The sequence below is a fragment of the Pseudorca crassidens genome, chromosome X (genome assembly GCF_039906515.1).
Source record: "Pseudorca crassidens isolate mPseCra1 chromosome X, mPseCra1.hap1, whole genome shotgun sequence".
In the NCBI taxonomy this organism is placed as follows: domain Eukaryota; kingdom Metazoa; phylum Chordata; class Mammalia; order Artiodactyla; family Delphinidae; genus Pseudorca; species Pseudorca crassidens.
In genome coordinates, this window is record NC_090317.1 from 16,654,474 (window position 1) to 16,663,358 (window position 8,885).

Genomic DNA, 8,885 nt, shown 5'->3' on the forward strand with positions numbered 1-8,885 from the left:
ATCTTGCAAAACTATAGCACAAGGCACAACCAGGATATTGACATGAATACAGTCTGGATACAGAACAGTCCATCACTGCAAGGGGCCCTCCTGCTGCCCCTTTGTAGACGCACCCACATCTTGTCCTTCCCATCCACTCCTCTCCTGCCCATTCCCAGACCCCTCACCCCTGGCAACCACGAATCTGTTCTCCTTTTCTAGAAGTTTGTCATTTCAAGAATGTTTTATAAATGGAATCATATAGTCTGTAACCTTTTGAGATTGGCTTTTTTTGTCCCACTCAGCATAATTCACTGGAGATTTATCCACATCCTTCTGTGTAACAATTATTTGTTCCTTTTTATTGCTGGGTAGCATCCCATGGTATGGATGTACCACAGTTTGTTGAACCAGTCATCCACTGAAGGACCTGGGGGTGGTTTCCAGCTTTTGGCTATTAGAAGTAAGCCCGTGTGAACATTTAATTGTTTGCTGAATTATTTTTATGGTCGATGCTTTACAATCATGGTCAGATCATTCTGACACCTAATTCACTTTGGAGTTAGTGTCACTTGATCGTCTTTTCTCATTCAGGTTGTGAATTTCCTGGTTCTTTGTATGAAGGATGATCTTCCATTGTGTCCTGGACATTTTGGTGTCGTGTCAGGAGACACTGGGGTCTGTTGGAGCTGGGTACTGTAGCACAGGGGTCCCCAAACCCCAGGCCGAGGACCGATCCTGGTCGGAGGCCTGTTAGGAACCGGGCCGCACAGCAGGAGGTGAGGGGCGGCCGAGGGAGCGAAGCTTTGTCTGCGGTTTCCCACGGCTCCCATTACCGCCTGGACCACCCCCGCTCCCCTGTCCGTGGGAAAATTGTCTTCCATGGAAACCGGACCCTGGAGCCAAGAAGGTTGGGGACCGCTGCTCTAGCTTGCAGTGCCCCTGTTGAGGTTTGGCGAGCAGGCCCTGGCCTCCTGCCGTGGGCTGCGCTTGGGAGGACAGCATGAATTTCCAAGCCTCTGCGGTGCTGTTTTGGTTTGCTTGGTTTACCGCAGGCTGCTGGGGATGCTGCCTGGGGACATGGAAGGAGCTTCCCCAGGCCGGGCCACCTTGGGATTCTAGGCGGGGGAAGGGATTCCACCTGCTGCCTCCGAGAAAGGGATGCTTCTGGAGGCAGGAGCCCCCGCCAGTGGGCAATGGGGAATGTTTCCTGGGCCTGGGCTCTTTGTGGCCGGTGCCTCCCAGCAGTAGAGTGTCTCTTGGGGGCGGAGAGGGCAGTTTCAGGGCCAGCAGAGAAGCAGTGTGCTTGCTTTGCAGTGGATGTCTTCCTTGAGTGACCTAGAACTACATAACTATTCCATTTTTTTTTTCAGATTAAAGGTGGAAGAAATCTGACATGCAGTGTGATCTCACCATCTCCGCTGTGTCTGAGAGCCCCTGCATAGACTGTTAGGAGGAATAGAATCCCCTCTCCAGTGTAACCCAGGAAAACTGTATCGACATAACAACATATCAAATGAAAAGGAGTGACAGGTACCTTTTATTTTAACAGGTGAAACAAGGGAAGAGTTTGTTATTCTACAATTATTATTTATGGCTGTGTTGGATCTTCGTTGCTGCACACGGGCTTTCTCTAGTTGCAGCGAGCGGGGGCTACTCTTCATTGCGGTGCGCAGGCTTCTCATTGCAGTGGCTTCTCTTATTGTGGAGCACGGGCTCTAGGTGCACGGGCTTCAGTAGTTGTGGCATGCATGCTCAGTAGTTGTGCCTCGTGGGCTCTAGAGCTCAGGCTCAGTAGTTGTGGTGCACGGGCTTAGCTGCTCCACAGTATGTGGGATCTTCCTGGACCAGGGCTCGAACCCGTGTCCCCTGCATTGGCAGGTGGATTCTCAACCACTGCACCACCAGGGAAGTCCTCTACATTTTTTTTTCATTTTCCAAAATTACAGATAGGCATAAGCAGGTAGGTTATACAACTTTTTGGCAATGGCCAGCTCCATCCTGGTGCAGCTCGTGTCAGCATCCATAGCCATTTGGACAAATCCACATCATATCTGTGCCTCCCCAGTTGCCTACCGAGTAAAACACTCATTATGTTTTTGGAGGCCAGGGAGGGTTTTAGGTATTCATCTGCCATCCTTCTGACGATGGGTAGGGCGTCCTGGGACTGACTTCAGAGGCTCCTTTATCCACGACTGGTTGACGCCACAGATGGCTTCAGGAAGAGAGCACGACCGACCGAGGTGGCCTGAAAGAGATGATGAAACCCACTTAATCCAGTGGACCCTGGGGCCTCTTGCCCCGCCCCCCGGCCACCTCCCCACCACACACACTTGTTTCCAGCAGTGGTCATAAGACCTTGCTTTGGGGCATAGTCTGATTTGAAATGTCAACCTTATCATTTCTTTCATTCTGTCATATACATGGGTCTGTGTCGAGAATCTCTGTTCTGTTCCATGGACAAATTTTTGATTCCTGTTTTAATTGCTAAATCTATAATGTAGATTTTCATATCTTGAAACAGCTCACCATCATGGCTGTTTCCACATAGAGTCTCTTCAGTCGGCTCATTTCATGGCAAGATCCTGTTGAGGTTCATGACTATGTTTGCACTGAATTCATAGATGTATTTTGGGAAGAATTGATAGGATGACAATAATTAGTTTTCCTATCCTGCAAGAAATGGTATTTTTAGTCTCAAAACAGGAAACATAAAAACATTTCAAGCATATTTCCCTCTAGTTTAAAAAATGATATTCACATGTGTTTTGGGGCCAGTGTGAAATGGACATATCATTTCTGTTATTTCATATTTTATTCTTCAAGTATATAATATCTTCTGTGTTTAACTTGTATCCAATCTTACTTTTTTGCAAAATATCTGGTTGAATGACTTGTTATTCTAAAGAGACACTCACTTAAGAAGACAAAGGCAATTTTTTCAATTTCCTATGTAAATAAATTATAGTATATCAATAATATGATATAAATTACAGCTATTGAAAATGATAAAGGGGTCCTCTACGTACTGACCTGGAAAGATCTCCAAGAAATGGTAGTTGAAGAAAGAAACTCGAAAAACAATGTGTCTTATCATCCCATTTGTCTTTCTTCAGAGTCATCTATATCAATAAAAGTAAATGCAAAGAATAGGATCTGAAAATTCTACAGCAAACTGCTAACGGCAGTTCTTCTGGTGTAGGTGTGTAAGATGGGGGAATATAAGAAAGGAATGGGAAGATGGATTATTAGTTGATCTCTATAAATGTAATTCTTACTTGTATTTTCTATAGGAATGTAAAAATGTAAGTCAATTCTGTAAAATTATTTAAATAAAACAAGATTCCTCAGAAGCATACATTTGAGACGCAGACAGGTGCAAACACCAAGGCAGACTGACGCAGATTCAGCCTGTTTTCTCCATGGGAAGGGCACTGGGGCTCAGAAGAGTGACATCAAAACCCCCAAACAAACAGTCAACCAACCTATAAGAGCACAGACTTAGCCAGGGAAGACTCTCTACCTGTCTGTGGCTTTAAGAGGTTCTCATTCAGGAGGGAAAGTGGAGGTGATGACACCCATTCTCCAGTCTCTTAGGCTTCCTTGTCCTCCCCATTTTACCAGGAATACACTCATGATAAGAATAGCAACAGCAGCAGCAGCAGACGTCTGCTCAGGGAGTCTGCCTGCCAGGCACTTCTCCAAAGGGCTTAACATACACTGGCTCATTTCATGTCTCAACAGGTTTGGTGAGTGCCACTGTCATGCCCATTTACCCAGAGCAGGGCACTGGGGTACGGGAAAGGCATGTAATTGGCCCAAGGTCACATAGCTAGTGCGTAGCAGAACCAGGGTGTAAACCCAATTTGTTTGGCTTCAGAGCCCCCGCCTTCCACCCCTTCAGTTTGCCTCCTCTTGATCCTTGTGGAAGACAAAGAAACAATTCCCCTCCTTCTATTTGTTTTGAACACTGAAAACAGTATCTTAGTGCCTTTACATGGTTCTACATGGGTGAGAAGAAACCTGGATGACTGAGCCTTCCCTGCACTCTAGGAAGGGGGTGTGTGACCTGGATCCCTCTTCCACATACGTGTCTCAATTTCCTCAGTTGTTATGTGAGACTGAGTAGGACAGCCATAATGGGGGCAAGGCACATTTCATCATAATAGTCATTTTAGTTCCTTAAACAGCAGCACTGTAAGAAACACAAAGCCCTGTCCTCACTGTTAGTAAAAACATCCTGTAAAAATCCATGTCCTACTTCTAGACAATATCCACATGGGTCACACACTTTAATGTTAACTATATACTTGTTCTATATCGGACACTCACAAGGTAATATGGCGTGAGAAGTCTGACCACTCACAGCCATATTTTCTACAATTAAACACCCCATTTATGTGAATTGGTGTTTAACAAAAAGCAGTCATTTGAGAGTCATTGCCAAGGCTGGATCCAGAGATCAAGGAAGTGTAGAGAATCCTACCTGGGACTGAATTGCCTTGCAGCTTTCATGGGGTAATTGGATCTTGAGACCACAATCGCTGACATTACCCAGTGGACCTGTTGAAATGCAATGAACACTGTTAGGACACTTTTTGTAATTCCTCCCATGGGAGAAGTTTTAATGGAGAGATTTTGCTCAAGTCAAGGAAAAGCCTGAGAGAAGAGAGCTGAGTGTCCAGGCAACAGATACACAGGTGGTACCCAAACATAGGTAATGTCTGCCCTGCCTTCCAGCACCTCTAATTCAGTGTATTCAGCCCTGAACATGGAGTAACTCAGGTGGTGGCAGCCACTGTCAGATCTTGCCATTGCATGTGGCCACAGTGTTCTGAGCCATTGTGCGTCACCATGACTCCTCTTGGTGTCTAATGAATCAGGTCCTGGGACTTAGAGAAAGGTAGTGGGAGAAGGGGCAAAAGAATTTTTCTCCCCTTTTTTGCTCTCTCTTCCAGACCAATTGTTACTGCTGTGAGAAATGTGGCTTATCAGAACAACTCCTGGGATAAAACACTCAGATACATCTAGCTAACGTAGCATCTTTATCTGCCATCACAAAATGAATCGGCTTGATAAACTCCAGCCCTGCTCGGTAATAGTTATGTGAGTACCATTTGTCCACATTAGGAAAATGACGCTGCACACAGAAGTGTTAGGAGTACAAGCTCAGGAGACAGACTGTTTAATTTCCAATCCCGGTTCTGTGGGATCTCGGGCAAGTCCCTTAAACTCTCTGATCCACAAGTTCCTCCTCTGTAAAACAGAGAGGACAACACTTCCTTCCTTAAGAGTTTGTGAGGATTGAATGAGACGATACTACTAAAGTGCTCAGAACAGTGTCTGGCATGCAGGGAGTGCTCAGATGACCTTAGCATTCATCACTGTGCTCATCTCAGCCAACCTCTTTGATTTGGCTCAGTCTTGGTTGGATCTACTGTATATTCAATCCCTTCAAAGTTCATCTCCCCAGTGGCACTGTTCCCCTCCTCTCCAGCCCATTTCCAAAGAAGAGGTCTTGGAGTGAGGCAAAGCTCATGCTCCTTGCAGTATCAGAAGGCCTGGGGCTCCCGAGTCTTGAGCTGGTCTCCACATCACGCTGATGGTCAGGTCCTTGGCTATGAAATTACTTGTATTCTCTCAGGAGAGAACATTCCATCTGTATCCCTGAAAGTTCTGCTAGCATCTGCTATTGAGAAGCATTGCTGGAATAACTCGGCATGTGCCATATTCCCAGAGAGCTAGGACAACTACTCTTGCAGCCATGCATGACCTCAATTCCAGTTCTCGCTGGCGCTGGGGATCCCGAGGTCTGCCTGTGACCAGGATGGGTGCCAGTATGGGCATCTAGGCCAGAAGCACTGCTGCTGGTGATACTAATGGTGCTCAGGGAGTCACTGCCCCAAGTCAGGCACAAGACTGTGAAGTTCCATAGCCTACAGACACACCAACCTACAGCCTCTGTCTACAGCATTGCTGGTGGCAGAGAGGGACATGTGTGTCCTCAGGCCAGAACATTTTCATTAATGCAGTACGAGGCACTGATGTAAAGGTGAACTTCATGTCCAACTGGAATAAGGATTCATATACCAGCAGCAACATCCTGAAATTTAAAGGATAATTGTATACTGTACATAACTGGTGCAACATTTTTCATTAATTTACAGGAATCCAGACAAAATAAGAACACTCTGCTCACTTGCTTTGGAAATCAACTTGTTGTTAGTGCAAATGTTCCCCACTTTACCTTATATCAGTTAAAGACACAAGCACTGACTGACATAAAATAAATGTGTGCTCAAATCCCATCACCGTGAGAATATGATTTATCTAAGCCACATTTCTTCATCTGTAAAGTGAAGGTCATAATTGCTCCTACCCCAGAGTTTGTCAAGGAAACGTCTGTAGTAACGTGTTTTACTTCGGTTTTAATGTTTGCTGAGAGATTTTAAGCCCTCCTACTACCCCTTCCCCTTCTACCCTACATGTGGGCAAGCTGATAAGAGAGCCTGAGTACTCCCTCCTTTTTTTATATGTCTCTGTTTTTTCTTAGTTTTTATTTAGCATTTTGTGTACATGGATTATGCATTCATTGTGGAATACATTTCCCAATTTCTCCCTCTTATTACAACTTTTTTTCAAATTCTTTTCCCACTTAGAAACATAATATTGAGCAGAGTTTCCTGTGCTATACAGCAGGTACTTGTTCGTTATCTATTTTAAATATAGCAGTGTGTACATCCCAAACTCCCAGCCAATCCCTCCCCCCACGCTTTCCCCCTGGTAACCATAAGTTCAGTTCTCTAAGTCTATCAGTCTGTTTCTGTTTTGTAAGTAAGTTCATTTGTACCATTTTTTTTTAAGATTCAACATATAAGTGATATCATACGATATTTGTCTTTCTCTGTCTGACTTACTTCACTCAGTGTGACAATCTCTAGGTCCATCCATATTGCTGCAGATGGCATTATTTCACTCTTTTTAATGGCTGAGTAATAGTCCATTGTATATATGGACCACATCATTTTAAAGAAGATGTGGTACATATATTCCCTCCTTTGATGCAAGCCAGAAGTTCAAACCATGCCAGCCCCACCCAGTGGAAGCAAAATCCCTCACCCCAGCTCCATCTCCTAAGCATAATAAACACCCAAAGTCAATTTCCTTTCCCTGTTCACTCAAGCCATTTTCAGACCTACTTGGGGAGGCTGCCCTGGTCTCCCAAGAAAGCCTCAATATGTGAGTAACGATCCTGTTACTAGTGCTTTAATGCATGTAAGGCATAACCTGTCTTGATATCTAAACCAAATTTGGGGTTAAGTAGAACAGAGAGGACCCTGGAAGTATCCAGTAACTACTCAAAAAGCAAAACACTGGATGGTGAGGGGGACAAAAAACTAAAATAGAGGTTCATAGTTTTACCCAATTGGAAATCCAAAATTTACTAAAAGAATTTATGCAACAAAAGATTAAATTATGCTAACTGGCTTTTGTACTTCTACAAGAGAGGTTCTGAATTAACTTTAGCATCTGTTGATATGCACCAATTGGCAAAGCTTCATAGCCTTAATCAGCATCAGACTTAGAACACGAATACAGTTATACCTGGAGATTCTCACTAGATCTTAAAAAGGTACCAATTATACTTTTAGGAGAGAGTTATCAAACACAAAATAAAGGACATCAGAACTGTTGCCTTGCATAAATTCCCCCATAGTCAAATTACCCAAAACTATGCTCTGATTCAATGAAAGATAAAGTCTTTGGCACAACTGGTTTTACAAAATGCAAGCCCTTGGACCTTCAATCCCACATAAATAGTTAATACAGCCCAATATAAATTAAAACAGGGGGTTATGGGTTGACTCCCCCCCCCAAATATGTGGAAGTATTAACCCACTGTGTCCGTGTTTTTCTGCCAGCTGAGTATAGTCAGGTGCAAATTATAAGTCAACTGTACAAGGACTAAGTGTACCTTGCCCTGGAATCATCCTTACACATGATTACCAGCCATGAGCCATTATGCAGACCCAGAGGTTCTGGAACACCAGGGCAGCCTGAGGAAAGGACCTCCTGCAGCTCTTGTGGAGCCTCCTACTGGTCTTCCCCCAAATTCACCTGAACGCATTGACTCCGGCAACTGTGCAATGAGGAGGACAGAAGCAAAAGTTTCAGAGACTGATTGGATACTAGCTATGAATCAACAGTGATGGCTGGAATTAATCTTTCTTTTATCTTTTTTTTTTTTTTTTTTTTTTTTTTTTGCAGCGTGGCATGAGGGATTGCAGTTCCCCGACTGCGGACGGAACCTGCGTCCCCTGCAGTGGAAGTGCGGAGTCTTAACCACTGGACCTCCAGGGAAGTCCCGGGAGTTAATCATTTTGATCACATTAATTCCTTTTTAGGTAAAAGACTAAACCCATATTTAATACAAAGGGAAAAAATTAACGTTCCTCAAACGTATGGACACCGAGGGGGGAAAGTGGCGGGGGGTGGGGTGGGGTGGTGGTGGGATGAATTGGGAGATTGGGATCAACATGTATACGCTAATATGTATAAAATGGATGACTAATGAGAACCTGCTGTATAAAAAAATAAAATTCAAAAACGAATTATAAAAAAATTAATGTTCCTTTGGTAAGTATAATCAAGTATAATATTTTTAAAATATTACTTATACCTTAAAAGTTTAGAACAGGCTTATCTTATTTAGTATTGGAGATACGCTCTTGCAAATGAAAGCACTAACCACATCACTATTACTCAGTCATTACAGAATAAGTCGTTTGGAGATGCTTTCCAGGCATAGTAAATATTACATATGATCAACATGTAATTAATATGCAATTAGAAGTTTATTACCTAATGTCTTTTTCTTCTCTGCCTCTTTTACAATTTGTCTAATA

General features: G+C 43.7%; 1 protein-coding gene and 1 long non-coding RNA gene across 2 annotated transcripts in view; one reads left to right on the forward strand and one right to left on the reverse strand.

Annotated features, from left to right (window-relative positions):
* Positions 1–1,913, reverse strand: part of ZNF449 (zinc finger protein 449) — a 25,545-nt gene extending 23,632 nt beyond the window's left edge. Inside the window, exon 1 of the mRNA XM_067723208.1 lies at positions 1,517–1,913. The gene's annotated coding sequence lies outside the window, so the exon portion shown is untranslated. The remainder of the gene's footprint in view (positions 1–1,516) is intronic.
* The window catches only part of LOC137217018 (uncharacterized), a 10,352-nt gene extending 1,890 nt beyond the window's left edge, over positions 1–8,462 (forward strand). The window contains exons 2-3 of the long non-coding RNA XR_010939976.1: positions 1,353–1,512; positions 8,248–8,462. This is a non-coding gene — a long non-coding RNA (uncharacterized lncRNA). The remainder of the gene's footprint in view (positions 1–1,352; positions 1,513–8,247) is intronic.
* Positions 8,463–8,885: the final 423 nt, after the last annotated feature.